This window comes from Theropithecus gelada, chromosome 9, assembly GCF_003255815.1.
Source record: "Theropithecus gelada isolate Dixy chromosome 9, Tgel_1.0, whole genome shotgun sequence".
NCBI lineage: Eukaryota > Metazoa > Chordata > Mammalia > Primates > Cercopithecidae > Theropithecus > Theropithecus gelada.
In genome coordinates, this window is record NC_037677.1 from 56,039,453 (window position 1) to 56,059,864 (window position 20,412).

The following is a 20,412-nucleotide window of genomic DNA, read 5'->3' on the forward strand; positions in this document are numbered from 1 at the left end:
CTCAGCCAGATCACCCTGCAATGAAGTTCATAGTCAAAAAGTTCTCCCCATGTGCTCAGACTTTTCAATCAGCTTTTTAGTGCCCCTACTCAGATAACCAACAGTCATCAGACATCTGACCAAAGTCTCTAACATGAAAGGCAGAGATGAAAATAAATGGAAAAACCTACTTGGAGAAAATTATTTTATGCAGGGAAAAGAGAACTTTTAAAAATACAACAAAAAACCTATAATTATTATTTCTTAGCAAGATCTTAAAAACATGTGTCAGGCTGAGCACAGTGGCTCACACCTATGATCTCAGCACTTTGGAAGGCCGAGGTGGGTGGATCCTTTGAGGTCAGGAGTTCGAGACCAGCCTGGCCAACATGGTGAAACCCCGCCTCTACTAAAAATACAAAAATTAGCTGGGCCTGGTGGCGGGCGCCTGTAGTCCCAGCACATGGGAGGCTGAGGCAGGAGAATCTCTCGAACCCAGGAGGCAGAGGTTACAATGAGCAGAGATTGTACCACTACACTCCAGCCTGGGTGACAGAGCAAGACTCCGTCTCAAAACAAACAAACAAACAAACAAAAAAAAAAAAACAAAAACAAAACCCACGCATTTCTGAAACAAGAACACAATACTATCAAAAATAGACATAATACTTATATGGATATTTTTCCCCCTTTCTGAGATAGAGTCTTGCTGTGTTGCCCAGACTAGAGTGCAGTGGTTATTGATAGGCGTAATCCCACTACTGATCAACTGATCAGCATGGGAGTTTTGACCTGCTCCATCTCTCTTTTTTTTTTTAGTTTGGGATATGACCTTTATTAAGCTTATGCACCAGAGTGGAAATAATGCCTGTACAAAACCAAATGTTTGTTACTATAACTTCTGCATGACTGTTAAAATCCAGTTTTTTAAAAAACTCTATCAAAACCCACTACTTTGGAATCAATAGCTTCTTTGAAGCCATAGTAACACTTAAACATGGTTAAGACTAGAATGCAGAAATTGGTTGGTTGGAAAGCTAATTAAACTTCCAGCTTGCTCAGATACAATTACAAAAAGACAAACTTGGGCTGGGAGCGGTGGCTCACGCCTGTAATCCCAGCACTTTGGGAGGCCAAGGCAGGCGGATCACCTGATGTCAGGAGTTCGAGGCCAGCCTGGCCAACATGATGAAACCCCATCTCTACTAAAAATACAAAAGCTGGCCGGGCGTGGTGGCATGCGCCTGTAATCCCAGCTACTTAGGAGGCTGAGCCAGGAGAATCGCTTGAACCTGGGAGGCGGAGGTTGCAGTGAGCTGAGATCACGCCATTGCACTCTAGCCTGGGCAACAAGAGCAAAATTCCATCTACAAAAAAAAAAAAAAGACGAAATTGTGTTTTTCACAGAGATACAGTCCACTGGAATCACCATGCTGGACAGTTGGTAGAGTACTTAGAGTCCCGAGATAATAAGGAATCCAGGCAGCCTTTAGACAGTCTACTGTTGTCCTTTCTTCCCCATCAGAGATCTGTGAGTGTGTGGAATGACACCACCACTAGCAATTGTAGCCTTGATGAGAGAAGATGAAGATGAAGAGAATTCTTCATCTTCACAAACAGCAAGTTGCAAGTGACAAGGGGTAATACGCTTTACCTTGAAGTCTTTTGATGCTTTTGCTGCCAGTTCAGGTAGCTCTGCGGTGAGTTACTCTAGGATGGCTATGCTATGCACTGCGGCAGTTGCACCCACATGCCCATGACTGGTTGTCCTAGATCTCAGGTGTCGATGAATATGTCCCACTGGGAACTGCAGGTCGGCTCTCTACGAGCCTTTGTCTTGGTTTTTCCAGAGTCCTTCCCAGCCTTATTGCCAGTCGTTTCGAATTCTGCTGAAGCTCAAACAAGCAAGACAGAGAAAGGGCTAATCAAACACCCAGCAAGATCCCACCACCTATTTCTTCAGTGCAATGCAATTTAAACTACCAACCTGCTCCTTTTCTGATCTGGGCCAGTTCACCCCTCCTTAGGCAACCTGATGGTCCTCTGCTCCCAGGAGGTCATCATATTGATGCCGAACTTAGTACGGATACCCGATCAGCATAGCATGCTACAGCCCAGAACTCCTGGGCTCAAGCGATCTTCCTGCCCCTGCCTCCCCAGGAACTAGCACTAAAGGTGCAAACCACTATGCCCAGCAAGAGTATAATGTATTTAGACATTCAATTTGCAAATATATAAACCTGAGACAAAAACACAATACTGTTGGGGTTTTGGTTGTTTTTGAGACCGTGTCTCACTCTGTCACCTAGACTGGAGTACAGTGGTGCGAACATGGCTTACTGCAGCCTTTACCTCCTGGAATCAAGCAGCCCTCCTGCTTCAGCCTCCCATGTAGCTGGGACTACAGGCACATGCCATCACACTCAACTAATCTTTTTATTTTTTTGTAGAGATGGGGTCTCACTTTGCTGCCCAGGCTGGTTTTGAACTCCTGATCTCAGTCCTCCACCTCAGCCTCCCAAAGTGCTGGGATTACAGGTATGGGCCACCATGCCTGGCCACTATTTTCTTTTTTTTTAGGGGAACATTCAAAGGACAAAAAGGAGCTCTTTAAACTTAAAAATATAATGTCAGAAATCAAAAGCTCAGTAGAAGGATTGGAATATAAAATTGAGGAAAGCTTACAAAAACATAGTCACAGAAAATAGGAGAGAAGAGATAAGAAAATTAGAGGCCTGGCCAGGCGCGGTGGCTCACGCCTGTAATCCCAACACTTTGGGAGGCCAAGGCGGGCGGATCACGAGGTCAGGAGATCAAGACCATCCTGGCTAACAGAGTGAAACCCCGTCTCTACTAAAAATACAAAAAATTAGCCGGGCGTGGCGCCTGTAGTCCCAGCTACTCGGAGGCTGAGGCAGGAGAATGGCGTGAACCCGGGAGGCGGAGCTTGCAGTGAGCCGAGATCACGCCACTGCACTCCAGCCTGGGCGACAAAACAAGACTCCGTCTCAAAAAAAAAAAAAAAAGAAAGAAAATTAGAGGCCTAATACAGGAATTCCACTTTCTGAATAATAGGAATTCCAGAAAAATAAATAAATAAATAAACAAACAAACAAATAAATAAACAAAAAAAAACCAACAGAGAAGAAGGAGTGGAGGAAATGCTCAAAGAAACACCCGGGCTGGGCACGATGGCTCACACCTGTAATTCCAGCACTTTGGGAGGCCAAGGTGGGTGGATCATGAGATCAGGAGTTTGAGACCAGCTTGGCCAACATATGAAACCTCATCTGTACTAAAAATACAAAAAATTAGCCAGGTGTGGTGACAGGCGCCTGTAATCCCAGCTACTTAGGAAGCTGAGGCAGGAGAATCACTTGAACTCGGGAGGGGGAGGTTCCATTGAGCCAAGATTGTGCCACTGCACTCTAGCCAGGTGACAGAGCAAAACTCCATCTCAAATAAAATAAAATAAAATAAAATACCCAAAGAAAATTTTCAAAAACGGAGACATATATTTCCCTTTTAAAAGGGCCCAAGATGTTCTTGGCCCAATGGATGAAAAGAGACCAACATCAAGACAAATCATTGTAATTTAGAACACTGAAGACAAAGAGAAGATCCTGCAAGTTTCTGAAGGGAAAGGGGAGCAGGTCAGGAATTAAGAGTGGCTTGAATGTCTCAATAGATGCACTGGGAGTTAGAAGACAAGCAATGCTTTCAAATTTCCAAAGGAAAATCATCTCCAACGTAATTCTTTTTTTTTTTTTTTTGAGACAAAGTCTCACTCTGTCACCCAGGCTGGAGTGTAGTGGTGCAATCTCAGCTTGCTGCAACCTCTGTCTTCTGACTTCAAGCAATTCTCCTGCCTCAGTCTCCCAGGTAGCTGGGATTATAGGCATTAGCCACCAGACCTGACTAATTTTTTGTATTTTTAGTAGAGACAGGGTTTCACCAAGTTGGCCAGGCTGGTCTCAAACTCCTGACCTCAAGTGATCTGCCTACCTCGTATTCCCATAGTGCTGGGATTACAGGTGTGAGCCATGGTAACCAGCCATACAACTTAAAATTTTATACCCAACCAAACTATCAATCAAGGTTGAAGATAGAAAAAGACATTTGAGTCATTTAAGGTTCAGTAAAAAATGTTTATATACTCAGGAGGTTCCTGAAGGATGTGTTTCACCAAAATAAGGTAGTAAATCAAGAAAAAGACAAGGGGAAACAGGAATCTGACATATGATAGATAAAGAGAATCCCCCAGGATGTTGGTAAAAAGAGACTGCAAGATGACAACAATGCAACAGTCCTGTAGGACAACCAGCCTAGACCAGATAAGGTCAGAAATGTCTAAGAGAGATTTCTTCTTTTCTTTTTTTTGAGACGGAGTTTTGCTCTTGTCACCCAGGCTGGAATACAATGGTGTGATCTCGGCTCACTGCAACCTCTGCCTCCCGGGTTGAAGCAATTCTCCTGCCACAGCCTCCCGAGTAGCCGGGATTACAGGCACCTGCCACCATGCCCGGCTAATTTTTTGTATTTTTAGTAGAGACAGGGTTTTACCATGCTGGCCAGGCTGGTCTCAAACTCCTGACCTCAGGCGATCCACCCATGTTGTCCTCCCAAAGTGCTGGGATTACAGGTGTGAGCCACTGTGCCCAGCCATGTCTAAGAGAGGTTTCTTCAAGAAAATAAAATTGGTAGAATATCATCTGAAAGTATTGAGGGAAGATTTCAACAACTGAAAGAGCTTAGCATTAAATACATAGGAAACTAAGTAAATGAAGTGGGGGTGGAGATAATTATTAGCTCCAGGGAAAATAAAAAATTGTGCATAGTCCATCACATGGTAATAGTGTTTACATAGTGGTAATAATGTAAACACTGGCTATTGCTCTAACCAAATTATTGTATGACTATAGTGGAAAGATGGAGGCCAGGAAGGGCGCATGAGTTGTTCGAGTACGGAAGACAATAAATAGTGCCTAAAACTGAAAAAAGTATGATGTAGTAATAAAATAATATTATTGAGGGAAATGGCGATAAATGCCAAAAGAATGAGCTATAAAAATTGAAGATGGCCAGGTGTACTGGCTCATGCCTGTATTCCCAGCACTTTGAGAGGCCAAGGCGGGTGGATCACTTGAAGTCAGGAGCTCAAGACCAGCCTGGCCAACATGGTGAAACCCCATCTCTACTAAAAATACAAAAATTAGGCCGGGCGCGGTGGCTCAAGCCTGTAATCCCAGCACTTTGGGAGGCCGAGGCGGGTGGATCACGAGGTCAGGAGATCGAGACCATCCTGGCTAACATGGTGAAACCCCGTCTCTACTAAAAATACAAAAAACTAGCCGGGCGTGGTGGCGGGCGCCTGTAGTCCCAGCTACTCGGAGGCTGAGGCAGGAGAATGGCGTGAACCTGGGAGGCGGAGCTTGCAGTGAGCCGAGATCGCGCCACTGCACTCCAGCCTGGGTGACACAGCGCGAGACTCCGTCTCAAAAAAAAAAAAAAAAAAAAAAAAAATACAAAAATTAGCCAGGTATGGTGGCATACACCTATAGTCCCAGCTACTCAGGAGGCTGAGGCAAGAGGAGAATCGCTTGAATCTGGGAGGTGGAGGTTGCAGTGAGCTGAGATCACGTCACTGCACCCCAGCCTGGGTGACAGAGCGACACCCTGTCTCAAAAAAAAAAAAAAATGGGCTGGGCGCGGTGGCTCACGCCTGTAATCCCAGCACTTTGGGAGGCCGAGGCGGGTGGATCACGAGGTCAGGAGATCGAGACCATCCTGGCTAACACGGTGAAACCCCATCTCTACTAAAAATACAAAAAAATTAGCCGGGCGTGGTGGCAGGGGCCTGTAGTCACAGCTACTCAGGAGGCTGAGGCAGGAGAATGGCGTGAACGTGGGAGGCAGAGCTTGCAGTGAGCCGAGATCACACCACTGCACTCCAGCCTGGGTGACAGAGCGAGACTCCGCCTCAAAAAAAAAAAAAAAAAAAAAAAATGAAGGTGATTATCTCTGCTAAGGGGAAGGGAGAGGGCTCTTTTTCATAAGTCTTGCACCATCCTTTGACTTTTTAAGCTATGTAAATGAATAACTTAAATAAAAATTAAAACTTTGACCCAATTTCTATCTCCAAACATACAGCCTGAGGCAGGCAAACACACAAAGCAATGTAAAGACAAAGCATCCAAAACCTGAAAAGGAAAGTTAAGTTGTACACAGGGAAGGACAGCATACGCATAGGTAAGAGGAACAGCAGGACTTCCGGAAATAGGCTGAAAATATTAATGATGCCTCCTTAGACTCATCCAGGAAACCATCATATTTAACATGACCTGGAACTTGACCTTTCAGGATGCAGTCTGTTCTCCCAGGGATGGGAGGTGGGAGCTTCCCTAGGGAAAGTAACGTGGGATGGAAGTTTCTAAAAGCCAAAGCAGCCATCACTGTCCCCCCTACTTCCTGTTCCTCTTCATCCATCCTCTCCTCCATCCTCCACCAGCCCCTCAGGATCCCTGCTTAGAGATATTGACCTGTGCTCATGTTTGCGAAGATCAAACTGACTGAGGGGATTAGGACGCGCTTAAGAGCCAGCAGACAAATCTGGCTTTACTTTTACCCCTGCATCCTCTCTCCCCAGCCATGTTTGTGGTATCTGGGCAGACAGCTCAGCCAACCCACCTGCACAGCTTCCCCAGACATTCCACACCCAGACAGTGGTGCCAGGAGTAAAGCGGCAGAGAAAGGGAAGGTATTAGGGGAGAATTAAGGTGAGGAAGTGACTCAGCCCCGCATAAGCCTGCAGGCATCCGGAGGAGTTCTCAGGAGGCAGTGGCGGCTGGGCCGCATTTCAAGCTGGCCTGTGAGTGAGGCTGAAATGTGACTCGCTCTGCCCCACCAGGCACTTGGTGTTGCAGGGGAGGGCTGGCTGTGCTCCTGTCCCCAGCCCAGACTCCCAGAACATCCCTGGTGGTCTGGTTGGGTTTGGGGTCACTGGATTTTGCATGGCAATGGGTTTCTTTCTTCTGGGTTTGTTTGCCTTGCATAGGGTGGAACCAGGTAGAGAGGTGACTACGGCAGGAGCGGCCTCTCCTGTGAAAGAAGCCGCTCCCCTCGAGGACAGAGGGCGGTGGGCTTTGGGGGCCTGGCAAGGGAAAGCAAGCCCGTAGGCAGGACCACTGCTTCATACAGAATATGCTGCCTTTCAGTTAGACAATTCAAATTCAGGCCCTTGACACTTGGACAAGATACCAGCCTCTCAGAGACTGTTTATTCATGGAACAAACCCTGGAAAACAAAATTACCTCGATTGTTTGTCAGATGCGTTCACTCTGTAACCACCTCTGATATGCCAGGGTCTGGGTTCAGTTTAGAAATAATTTTTAAAAGTAAGCCATCTCACTCCATTAAGATGGCTACTATCTGGCTGGGTGCGGTGGCTCACTTCTGTAATCCCAGCACTTTGGGAGGCCAAGGCAGGAGGATCGCTTGAGCTCAGGGGTTCAAGACCAGCCTGGGCAACACAGCTAAACCCTGCTTCTACAAAAAAATATTTAAAATTAGGCAGGTGGTGCCATGCACCTGTAGTCCCAGCTACTTGGGGGTACTGAGGCAAGAGGGTTGCTTGAACTCAGGAGGTAGAGGCTGTAGTGAGCCAAGATTGTGCCATTGCACTCCAACCTATGGGACAAAATGAGACCCTGTCTCAAAAAAAAAAAAAAAAAAAAGGATGGTTACAATGAAAAAATTTAAAATATATTTAAAAACAGGCTGGGCACAGTGGCTCGCACCTGTAATCTCAGCACTTTGGGAGACCAAACTGGGAGGATCATCTGAGGCCAGGAGTTGGAGACCAGCCTGGTCAACACAGCCAGACCCTGTCTCTACACAAAATTTAAAAATTAGCCAGGTACGGTCACACATGCCTATAGTCCCAGCTACTGGGGAAGCTGAGATAGTAGGATCCTTGAGCCCAGGAGTTCAATCCTATAGTAAGCTATGATCATGCCACTGCACCGCACACCAGCCTGGGCAACAGAACAAGACTCTGTGTCTGTAAATAAGTAAGTAAATAAATAAATAAGTAAATATTTTAAACATAAATAAAAACCAGAAAATAATAAGCCTTAGCAAGGATATGGAGAAACTGAAATTCTTGTGCACTATGGGTGGAAATATACAATCAGGCAGCTACTGTGGAAAAGAGTATGGTAGTCCCTCAGAAAATTAAACATAGACCAGGCGTGGTGGCTCACACCTATAGTCTCAGCCCTTTGGAAGGCCAAAGCAACAGGATCACTAGAGATCAGGAGTTTAAGACCAGCTTGGGCAACACAGAGAGGCCCCCATCTCTACAGAAAAAAATTTAATTAGCTGGGCATGGTGGTGTGCACCTGTGGGGCCAGCTACTTGGGAAACTGAGGCAGGAGGATCACTTGAGCCAGGTGAAGGCTGCAGTGAGCTCTGATCACACCACTGCACTCCAGTCTGGGTAACAGAGCGAGACCCTGTCTCAAAAAAAAACCAAAATAATGATAATAATAATAATAAATAAATAAACATAGGCTGAGTGTGGTGGCTCATGCCTGTAATCTCAGCACTTTGGGAGGCAGAGGTAGAAGGATACCTTGAGCCCAGGAGTTCAAGGTTGCAGCGAACTGTGATCATATCACTGCACTACAGCCTGGGTGACAGACTGAGACCTTGTCTCGTAGATAAATAAAACATAGAATTACCATATAATCCAGGTCGGGCACAGTGGCTCACACCACTCAGGTGGATCACCTGAGGTCAGGAGTTCAAGACCAGTCTGGCCAACATGGTGAAACCCCACCTCTACTAAAAATACAAAAATTAGCCAAGTGTGGTGGTGCGTGCCTGTAGTCCCAGCTACTCGGGAGGCTGATGCAGAATTGCTTGAACCCAGGAGGCAGAGGTTGCAGTGAACTGAGATGGCACCACTTCACTCCACCCTGGGTGATAGAATGAGACTCTGTCTCAAAAAAAGAAATTGCCATATGATTCAGCAGAGTATTTGCCTAAAATAACTAATTATTTTGATAATAAAATCCATCAGCCTCAGCCTCTCAAAGTACTGGGATTACAGACGTGAGCCACCATGCCCGGCCTGGTGTCTTTTTAAAAGAAATTTAGGGCCGGGCGCGGTGGCTCAAGCCTGTAATCCCAGCACTTTGGGAGGCCGAGACGGGCGGATCACGAGTTCAGGAGATCGAGACCATCCTGGCTAACACGGTGAAACCTCGTCTCTACTAAAATACAAAAAAAATTAGCCGGGTGAGGTGGCGGGCGCCTGTACTCCCAGCTACTCGGGAGGCTGAGGCAGGAGAATGGCGTGAACCCGGGAGGCGGAGCTTGCAGTGAGCTGAGATCTGGCCACTGCACTCCAGCCTGGGCAACAGAGCCAGACTCCATCTCAAAAAAAAAAAAAAAAAGAAATTTAGGCCAGGCGTGGTGGCTCACGCCTGTAATCCCAGCACTTTGGGAGGCTGGGACGGGTGGATCACGAGGTTAGGAGCTTGAGACCAGCGTGGCCAAGATGGTGAATCCCCGTCTCTACTAAAAATACAAAAAAATTAAGCACTCGCAGTGACAGATGCCTGTAATCCCAGCTACTCGGGAGGCTGAGGCAGGAAAATTGCTTGAACCCAGGAGACGGAGGTTGCAGTGAGCTGAGATCACGCCACCATTGCACTCTAGCCTGGGTGACAGAGCAAGACTCCTTCTCAAACAAACAAACAAAAAAAGAAGTTTACAAAGTATTATTATTTTAATTATGGTAAAATAGACATAACATGAAATTAACCATCTTAATCATTTCAAGGGCACAGTTCACTAGTATTAATTACATTCACATTGCTGTGCAACCAATTTCCAGAACTCTTTTCATCTTGCAAAACTGAAACTCTGTACCCTACCTGTTAAGCAACAATTCCCCGTTCTCCCCTCTCCCAGCCCCTGGCAGCCCCTCTTCTATTTTCTCTCTCTGGGACTTGGACTATTCTAGGTACCACAAGTAAATGGAATCGCATAGTATTTGTCTTTTTGTGACTGGCATATTCCACTTAGCATGATGTCCTCAAGGTTTATTCATTGTAGGATGTAAGAATTTCCCTTCTTCTTAAGGCTGAATATCTTACTGCATGTACAGATCACATATTGCTGCTCCATTCATCTGTCGATGGACATTTGGGTTGCTTCCACCTTTTGACTTTTGTGAACAATCCTGCTATGAAGGTGGGTGTCCAAATAACTCTATGATACCCTGCTTTTAATTCCTTTTTTTTTTTTTTTTTTTTTTTGAGACAGAGTTTTGCTCTTGTTGCTCAGGCTGGAGTGCAATGGCCCGATCTCAGCTCGCTGCAACCTCTGCCTCCAGGCTTCAGGTGATTCTCCTGCCTCAGCCTCCCGAGTAGCTGGAATTAGACGCATGTGCCACATGAGCACAGTGGCTCACGTCTGTAATCTCAGCACTTTGGGAGACCTAGGCAGGTGGGTCGCTTGAGGTCAGGAGTTCAAGACCAGCCTGGCCCACATGGTAAAACCCCATCTCTACTAAAAATACGAACATTAGCCGGGTGTAATGGTGGGCACCTGTAATCTCAGTTACTCAGGAGGCTGAGGCAGAATAGCTTGAACCCAGGAGGTGGAGTTTGCAGTGAGCCAAGATTGTGCCCTGGCACTCCAGCCTGGGTGACAGAGAGAGACTCCATCTCAAAAAATAAAATAAAATAAAAATTAAAAAACTAAAATAAAGTAAATGGGTTTCCTCACAGTTCAGTTTACATATATACTGGGCTTGACATGTGGTTCCCAGGTCATCTCGCCTGGGTTTCAGGGCAGTGTTTAGGTATCAAAGGGGATGTAAGTACCAGTTCCTTAGGAAAGGCCCAGGAGAAAGGCTGTAGCCTTAACAAATGAGAAGTAGGGGACTCAGAGAAGAAGATGACAAGCCTACAACAAGAGGGGAAGAAACTTACTGTTTTGTTGGTGATGGTGGGTTTTTTAATCTTCTTTTTTTTTTTTTTGAGACGGAGTCTTGCTCTGTTGCCAGGCTGGAGTGCAGTGGTATGATCTCAGCTCACTTCAACCTCTGCCTCCTGGGTTCAAGCGATTCCCCTGCCTCAGCCTCCCAAATAGCTGGGACTACAGGCGCGTGCCACCACGCCCAGCTAATTTTTTGTATTTTAAAAGACGGGGTTTCACCATGTTGGCCAGGGTGGTCTCAATCTCCTGACCTCATGATCCACCTGCCTTGGCCTCCCAAAGTGCTAGGATTATAGGCATGAGCCACTGCGCCCAGCTGAAACTTACTTTACTACTCACCATTTGGGCACCATAGTTTCCTAGATGAACAGAGAGTATATCTTGTAATATTTAAAGACATGGCATTGCCAGGTGTGGTGGCTCACGCCTGTAATTCTAGCACTTTGGGAGGCTGAGGCGGGTGGATCACCTGAGGTCAGAAGTTTGAGACCAGCCTGGCCAATCTGGTGAAACCCCGTCTCTACCAGTAATACAAAATTATCTGGGCATGGTGACACATGCCTGTAATTCCAGCTACTTGGGAGGCTGAAGCAGGAGAATTGCTTGAACCGGGAAGCAGAGGTTGCAATGAGCCGAGATCGCACCATTACACTCCAGCCTGGGCAACAAGAGCAAAACTCTGTTCAAAAAATAAAATAAAATAAAGATGTGACATTACTAAATACCTATTTTACTCTCCATTTTGACTTGTGAGATGTGTATCTGTAAGTGTGTGTAATAAGGGCATTAGGCAGACCTACCCAGAAGTGCTTTCCTGAGCAAGGATATCCATAGCAGAGATTGTTCGTTGTCCTGCAAATCCATTCTCCCTCCTTCCTTAATCATGAAACTCCCAGCTTTTAGCTGGGCACACAGCCACCAAGAACAAGGACTACATTTCCCAGTATCACTTGCAGTTCTTTCTTTCTGAGAGATTAAGTTCTGGCCACTGGAATATATGCAGTGCCTGTATAACTTTCTGAAAGTGTATTCAAAGGAAAGGGACAAAAAATTCTTTTTGTCTTTCCTCCTTCTTGTTGGCTAGGATATAGACGTGATGGCTGGAGCTCAAGCAGCTCAAGCCATTTGCAGAGACAGTGGAACAACAGCAACGGAACCTACCTCATGGAGCCCTGTATCAGTCTGGATAGCTGACTTCAGACCTTCATTTATGTGGGACAGAAATGTATTTCTGTTTTGTTTAATTTGCTGTTATTTGGGGATTTCTGTTACTCACAGAAAAAAAATAATTTTTTTGTTTTGGGGTTTTGTTTTGTTTGTTTGTTTTTGTTTTTTTGAGATGCAGTCTTGCTCTGTCACCCAGGCTGAAGTGCAGTGGTGTGACCTTGGCTCACTGCAACCTCCACCTCCTGGGTTCAAGTGATTCTCCTGCCTCAGTCTCCCTAGTAGCTGGGATTACAGGCACCTGCCACCACACCTAGCTAATTTTTGTATTTTTGTAGAGACAGGATTTTGCAATGTTGGTCAGGCTTGTCTCGAACTCCTGACCTCAGGTGATCTGCCCACCTTGGGATTACAGGTAGGATTACAGGCACGAGCCACTGCAGCCAGCCAGAAAAAAATAATTTTAACTGACTTTCACAGTAGACAATAAACCTTGGGCTTACTCCCATCGGGGGTCTATGCACCATTTTTCTTCTTTTTTTTTTTTTTTTTTTTTTGAGATAGGGACTCACTCTGTTGCCCACAGGCTGGCATACAGGGGTATAATCATAGCTCACTACAGCCTCTAATTCCTGGACTCAAGTGATCCTCCTTCCTTAGCCTCCCAAAGTACTAGTGTGTGAGCCACCACACCTGACTTTTTTTTTTCTTTTTTTTTTTTTGAGATGGAGTCTCCCTCTGTCACCCAGGCTGGAGTGCAGTGCAGTGGCGTGATCTCGGCTCACTGTAAGCTCCGCCTCCTGGGTTCACGCCATTCTCCTGCCTCAACCTCCTGAGTAGCTGGGACTACAGGCGCCCACCACCACATCTGGCTAATTTTTTTGTAGTTTTAGTAGAGATGGGGTTTCACCATGTTAGCCAGGATGGTCTCAATCTCCTGACCTTGTGATCTACCTGCCTTGGCCTCCCAAAGTGCTGGGATTACAGGCGTGAGCTACCGCACCCAGCCACACCTGACTGTTTTTTTCCTCCCCTTTCCCCAAACTCTTACCCTGATGAAACCAAGAGAGCTCAATTGGTGTTACCTGTGAGGAGAGACGACCCTAGTGCTACTGAGTAAGTTGAACTGCAGATAAGACAGTCTAGAAGCAGATGCATTTCAGAAAACAGTTAGGCATTACCTGGGAAAGTTGAAAATCACATACCCCATGACCCAGCACTTCCTCTTAAATGTATTAAATAGATGTGTGCATTAGAAGTCACATACAGCAGCATTGTTAGTAATTGCCAAAGACTGGACACAATCCAAATGACCATCAACAGAAGAATGGCTAAGTAAATTGTGGTATGTTTATACAATAGAATCGGCCATGCAGCAGTGAGAATGTATAGCTATAGCCACAAGCATCGACCCAGGCAAAAGTCCAAAAAATGTTGCATAAAGACGCAAGCCACAGAAGAAAACGTGTGGTCATAAATTCAAAACAAGGCAACGTCTTGTCTTGTGACATAGACGTTCACAGTCAAACCATAAAGAAAGGTAAGAAAATGGCCAGATGCAGTGGTAACGCCTGTAATCCCAACACTTTGGGAGGCCAAGGTAGGCAGATCACTTGAGGTCAGGAGTTCGAGACCAGAGGCAGTCTGGCCAACATGGTGAAACTCCATCTCTACAAAAAAGACAAAAATTAGCTGGGTGTGGTGGTGGATGCCTGTAATCCCAGCTACTCGGGAGGCTGAAGCAGGAGGATCGCTTGAGCCCAGGAGGTGGAGGTTGCAGTGAGCCGAGATTATGCCACTGCACTCCAGCCTGAGCAACAGAGTGAGACTCTGTCTCAAAAAAAAAAAAAAAAAAAAAAATTAAGAAAAGTAAAAAAATGAGCCAGGCACGGTGGCTCACTCCTGTAATCCCAGCACTTTGGGAGGCCGAGGCGGGTGGATCACCTGAGGTCGAGAGTTCAAGACCAGCCTGACCAACATGGAGAAACCCCATCTCTACTAAAAATACAAAATTAGCCGAGCGTGGTGGCACATGCCTGTAATCCCAGCAACTCAGGAGGCTGAGGCAGGAGAATCCGTTGAACCTGGGAGACAGAGGTTGCGGGGAGCCGAGATGGTGCCACTGCACTCCAGCCTGGGCGACAGAGTGAGAGACTCTGTCTCAAAAAAAAAAAAAAGTAAGAAAATGATTCCCCTCAGAATGAGATTAGAAGTTAGATGAAGGCAAGAGGCAGGGAATAATAATGTCATGGAGGGGTCCAGGAAAGGAGGAAAGGCTTCTGAGGTTCTGGTAAGGTTCTATTTCTTATCCTGGGGGCCAGCACATGGGGGTGACTATATGGGTGTTTGCTTTGGAACTGTTTTGAAACTATACACATATATTTTCTGCTGTCTTGTGCCTGTAAGAGAGAAGGAGGGAGGAAGAGTGAAGACACTGTTTTGACAGTGGAGGGGGAGAGAATGAATGCCTTTTTCCCTCTTCCTTCCCTGTCAGCATTCATGACTCATTCCACCACTATTTAGCACTTACTCCATTCTGCTTGAATTACTGTTAGCTGTTAACACGTCTGTCTCCCTCTGTCATTAATTTATTCATTCAGCTGACAATTACTGAAAGTCCCCAAGGTGTCTGCAGGAAAAAGGGGCGACTGAAGAGAGTTAACCAATAAAAGGGAAAAAACCTGGCCCCTCTCCTCCAGCAGCTCAGTCTTGGGGTGGGGGATGGGAGAGACAGATTCCTCTGGAGCTCTGTGGCAATTTGGCCCTGTGCCCTCAGGGCCTGGGCTCTAACAGAGGTGCAAGTGCGAGATCCACCTGAGAACCGGGACTGGTTTCCTGCTGCCCTGTATCCTTTACCACCTGGCACAACCATGGAGACAGCTGGTGTGTGTTAGGGCCTGGGTAAGTCAGTGTGAGTCTCTTCAAGCTTCAAATGCAAGTTTAAATCGAAAGCCTAGTTGACTATCCCGGGAAAGGGATTTCAGAGAGTCCTGGTTCACTGTCCTGATAAAATTCACCTAGGGTGCTAGTTAAAAATTCAGGTTTTGCCGGGCACGGTGGCTCACGCCTGTAATCCCAGCACTTTGGGAGGCCGAGGTGGGTGGATCACCTGAGGTCAGGAGTTCAAGACCAGCCTGGCCAACATGGTGAAACCCTGTTTCTACTAAAAACACAAAAATTATGGCCGGGCACGGTGTGAGCCACTGCACCAGGCCAAACCTAAACCTAATTTTTTTTTTTTGGAGACAGAGTTTGACTTCATGCCTATAATCCCAGCACTTTGGGAGGCCGAGGCAAGCGGATCACAAGGTTAGGAGTTCCAGACCAGTCTGGCCAACATGGCGAAACCCCATCTCTACTAAAAATATAAAAATTAGCCAGTGTGGTGGCGTGTGCCTGTAATCCCAGCTACTTGGAAGGCCAAAGCAGAAGAATTGCTTGAACTTGGGAGACAGAGGTTGCAGTGAGCCAAGTTTGCACCACTGCACTCCAGCCTGGGCAACATAGCGAGACTCCATCTCAAAAAACTGAAAATAAATTTAAAAAATACAAAAATTAGCGGGGCGTGGTGGCAGCTGCCTGTAATCCCAGCTACTCAGGAGGCTGAGGCAGAATTGCTTGAACCTGGGGTGGGGATGGGTGGGGCAGAGGTTGCAGTGAGCCGAGATCTTGCCATTGCGCTCCAGCCTGGACAAGAACGAAACTCTGTTTCAAAAAAAAAAAAAAAAGAAAATTAGATTTGGCGTGGTGCAGTGGCTCACACCTGTAATCCCAGCATTTTGGGAGGCCGAGGCAAGAGGATCACTTGAGCCCAGGGGTTTGAGACCAACCTGGAAAACAAAGCGAGATCCTGCCTCTACAAACATTTTTTAAAATGAGCCCTATTTGGTGGTGTGTGCCTGTAATCCTAGCTACTCAGGAGGGTAAGGTGGGAGGATTCCTTGAACCCAGGCATTTGAGGCTGCAGTGAGCCATTACTGCACCACTGCACTCCAGCCTGAGTGACAGAAAAAAAAAAAAAAAGTGTCTCAGACTCTTGTCCTACGTTGAAGCCCAGGAATCTGGATGTAAAACTAGCCCTTACAGTGTTATGTGTGTTGTCTGGTGATATGTGTGTCCTGCTCTTTTCTGAGTGTAAACTCTATTTCACCATCTGGGAAGCCCTGAAGTGACTGGGTTGGGGGTTAGCAGAGTGGCCTCCTTATTCCCAGGAAAGTGCTAGGTCTGAGGTGGAGAAGGCTTTATTCATATCTCTCAATATCTCTCTTGGGGGTCAGTGAATGTTTGTGGAAGTCAAATGAACTAAGAATAAATGAGAAATAACCCAACATTTCTCTGAAATGTAAATGAATCCTGCTGCCAACTCTGGAACATGCAAAATACTGTTCTATTAGTATTTGATTTTTTGATATTGTTTAGAGACAGGACCTGGCTGTGTCACCCAGGCTGGAGTGCAGTGGCACAATCACAGCACACTGCAGCCTCAAACTCCCAGGCTCAAGTGATCCTTGCGCCTCAGCCTCTCTGTAGGATTACAGGTGTGTGCCGCCATGCCTAGCTAATTTTATTTTATTTTATTTTTTTGAAGAGACAGGGTCTCACTATGTTGCCCAGCCTTGTCTCCAACTCCTGGCTTCAAGTGATCCTCCTACCTCGGCCTCCCAAAGTGCTGGGATTATAAGCATGAGCCACTACGCTTGACCATGTCCTATTACTCATATTTGTGTTCATTTGAAAACATTCTGAAGTGGTACCATAAGGTGTTTGAGAGTTCATCTCTGGACGTGGGTTTTAATCCCTGTTCTTCGACTTGCTATTTGTGTGACTTTGGGCACATCATCTGATGCTCCCTTGACTCAGTTTCCCCATTGTTAAATGGACATGCTAATAATGGTACCTATATGTATCAGAGGGCTGTTCTGAAGACTGAAAGAGTCTATATATGAAAAGTAGTTAATATCGTGTATGGCACACTACTACTAGAATGGTGAGTACTGTGATTTGTGATCCCCTTTGCTTTTGTCTTGCAGCGAGAAGGTGGAGCCAGGCTTGGGTGGAGACAACCCCAGGAAGGGAGAAGGGACTCTTCTAGAGCCAGTCAGCCTCCCTGAATAAAAGAGGCTCAGAAAACCTGGGTGGGGCTTATGCTCCCTGAAACCAAGGAAGAAAAACCTCCCTATGGAGGGCAGAGCTCTGTATGCAGGCCACAACTGGCCTTTCCTGGTTGGGAAGCTTCTGTGGTGCCTAGTAACTCACTCCTGTGTGCATTTTTCCTCCTTTAGCCTCTTCAGTTTTACCATAGATTGAAGTCAGACCCTGCGGAGTTGCTGAAAAGGCTCATGTGCTTGCTTTCCTGGGCAGTCAGGAGGGAGGAAACCAGGGAGCAAGACTGGGTCATTAAAAACCTCTGGAGGAGAAGACCTCGGGTAAGTCAGCATTTTCCTGCTTGGATTCAGGGTCCTCCCCTGAAAAAATGAAGGAACTGGACACGTAGATGTGCCCAGTTATGCTCAGAAAAAGAGGGAGGTGGGTTATGTGGCAGCTGAACTGAGATCAGAAGTGACCCAAGGAGTGGGGATGTATCGGGGGCTCCCCTGCAATTCAAGGCATTTTCCTCCCAAAAGACTTATGTCCAGAATTATCATCCCATTTCACAGATAAGAAAATCAAGTCATAAAACAGGCAACGGGGAGGTATGGAAACAAACGAAGCCCACTCAAATGAAAATGAGCAAAGGCTATTTATTCAGAGCTTGCTATAGCAAGGGAGTCAGCTACCATCACTTGCCTTTGTCAGAGGACTCAAAGGCGGGCAGGGGAGTGAGGAAGCTTTATGGTGGGAAAAGGGGAGGCTTTGGGTGTGCCCTGATTGGAGGCTGTTGACATCGGGGAGCTGTAGGTGGGCTTATTAGAAGCAGGACATCCTATGTGACTGGTTAGGGGAGCATATCTGGCTTCCTTCAGTTGGTCCTATGTTGTACACTGGGGCAAAAATTAGGATGTTGGTCAAGTTCTGGCCATTTTGGGCTGATTGCTGCAGGGGTTGTTTGGCTTCCTGGACTTGGTTGCCAGTGGCGGGTTGGCTTTCTGAATTGGTTGCTACAGGTTGTGGGTTGGAGTCTATTTTTAAATATAGTCTGGCCATTGCCTATTTGTATGTTCAGTCTCAGAGGTCTTCATGGCCCTGCACCCAAGCAACTATCTCTGCGGTGGCCTGCTGCTGCTGCAACACCTCGTGTGACCATGTTTGCTTAAACGAGGCCTCCCATGGAGGAGCTTTTCCTCCAAGGAACTCCTCCAGTAAAGCTGCATAGAGCTGGATGGCTCCCAGCTGGAAACTGAAGGCCAGTGTTCCATCTGGCAGTTGTTTCTCCAGCTGCTGCTTCGACACAAAGGAGGTTTGCTTAAAGGGGGTCAGCCTTACCCACACCTGTGGGGAGTTGTTTTAAGGTGGTTGATTTCATCACTTTCCAGCTTCATGATCCTGAGCAGGCTGACTTGCTTCTCTGAGCCTCAGTGTGGAATGGTGGTACTGCTATGGCTACACAGAGAAGAGGAGGAACAATAGAGAAGGTGTGGGTGAAAGGGACTCTGAATGCCGTGGAATGCTTCAGGGCATTCTCGTCACCTCCAAGAGTCTGATTGGGCCCATGGGCCCCCTTTGCATCTGGTTTCCATGTGCCTGCACCCACCGGCAGGGCAGGCAGGGCCACTGTTGATTTCTGGCTTATTCCCCAGGAGCTGGTTTTCCTTTCTTGGAAGGCAGGGGCAGTTTTTGTTTTTTTGTTTTGTTTTGAGACGGAGTTTCACTCTTGTTGCCCAGGCTGGAGTACAATGGCACGACCTCGGCTCACTGCAACCTCCGCCTCCTGGGTTCAAGTGATTATCCTGTCTCAGCCTCCCGAGTAGCTGGGATTACAGGCATGCACCACCACACCTGGCTAATTTGGTATTTTAGTAGGGACGGGGTTTTACCATGTTGGTCAGGCTGGTCTGGAACTCCTGACCTCAGGTGATCTGCCCCCCTCCCAAAGTGCTGGGATTACAGGCGTGAGCCACTGCACCCAGCCTGGCAGGGGCAGTTTTGATGCATGTACAGAAAGTTCTTCTGGGACTTCTCAGCCACTCCTGAGATTTTCTTCCCCTGCAAGATGGGAACCACACACAACTAGAAAGGCTGGGAGGGGTGGCAATGCACAGCTTCAGATCCCTCATCTGTATGATGGAGCTAATGCTTACTGCCTATGGATGTGATGAAGATTAACTGGGGCCTGTGGGCAAAGCACTCAGTACAGTGCCTGGAACATACTTAGTGCTCAGGAAAGGGGGACTGCTTCGATTTGCTTTGTGGCTGGGGTTGTATTTACTCTAGATATACCGGTCCTCTTAGACCTGACTCCCTGGTCTAGACTGAAAAATGGAAGTGTTCTTATGGAGAGTTCCTGAGGACAATTACAAGTACCCAAAACAAGTAATCTTCTCTCCCTCCCTAATTCATTCTTCCAACAAGTACGTGAGGTTTTTGTTTGTTTGTTTTTATTTTTTGAGACAGGGTCTTGCTCTGTCACCCAGGCTGGAGTGCAGTGGCACAATCATAGCTCACTGCAACCTCGACCTCCTGGGCTCAAGTGATTCTCCGATCTCAGCCCCCCAAGTAGCTGGGACCACACCCAGCATAATTTCTTTTTACTTTTTGTAGAGACAGGGTCTCCCTATGTTGCCCAGGCTGGTCTCAAACTCCTGGGGTCAAGTGATCGTCGCTCCTTGGCCTCCCAAAGTGTTGCGATTACAGGCATGAGCCACCACGCCCTGCCTCTACCAATAGTTTTGAGCCCCTATTGTGTATCAAGCTAGATACTGGGGATATAGAGGTGAACTGAACAGGTGTTCTGTGGAGCTTAGAGTCTAGCAGGAAGCAGTCAGCAAACACAGAGTAACATAAAAGTAGTATAAAATGTGGCCAGGCGCCGTGGCTCATGCCTATAATCCCAGCACTTCAGGAGGCTGAGGCAGGCAGATCACTTGAGGTCAGGAGTTTGAGACCAGCCTGGCCAACGTGATGAAACCCCATCTCTACTAAAAAAAATACAAAAAAATTAGCTGGGTGCACCTGTAATCCCAGCTACTCAGGAGGCTGAGGCAGGAGAATCACTTGAACCCAGGAGGCGGAGGTTGCAGTGAGCCAAGATCGTGCCATTGCACTCCAGCCTGGGCAACAAGAGCGAAACTCCTTCTCGGAAAAAAAAAAAAAAAAAAAAAA

The 20,412-nt window shown here is 46.8% G+C and overlaps 1 pseudogene; it reads right to left on the minus strand.

Moving 5' to 3' along the window:
- Positions 1–1,477: 1,477 nt before the first annotated feature.
- The window catches only part of LOC112631044, a 30,208-nt pseudogene continuing 11,273 nt past the window's right edge, over positions 1,478–20,412 (minus strand).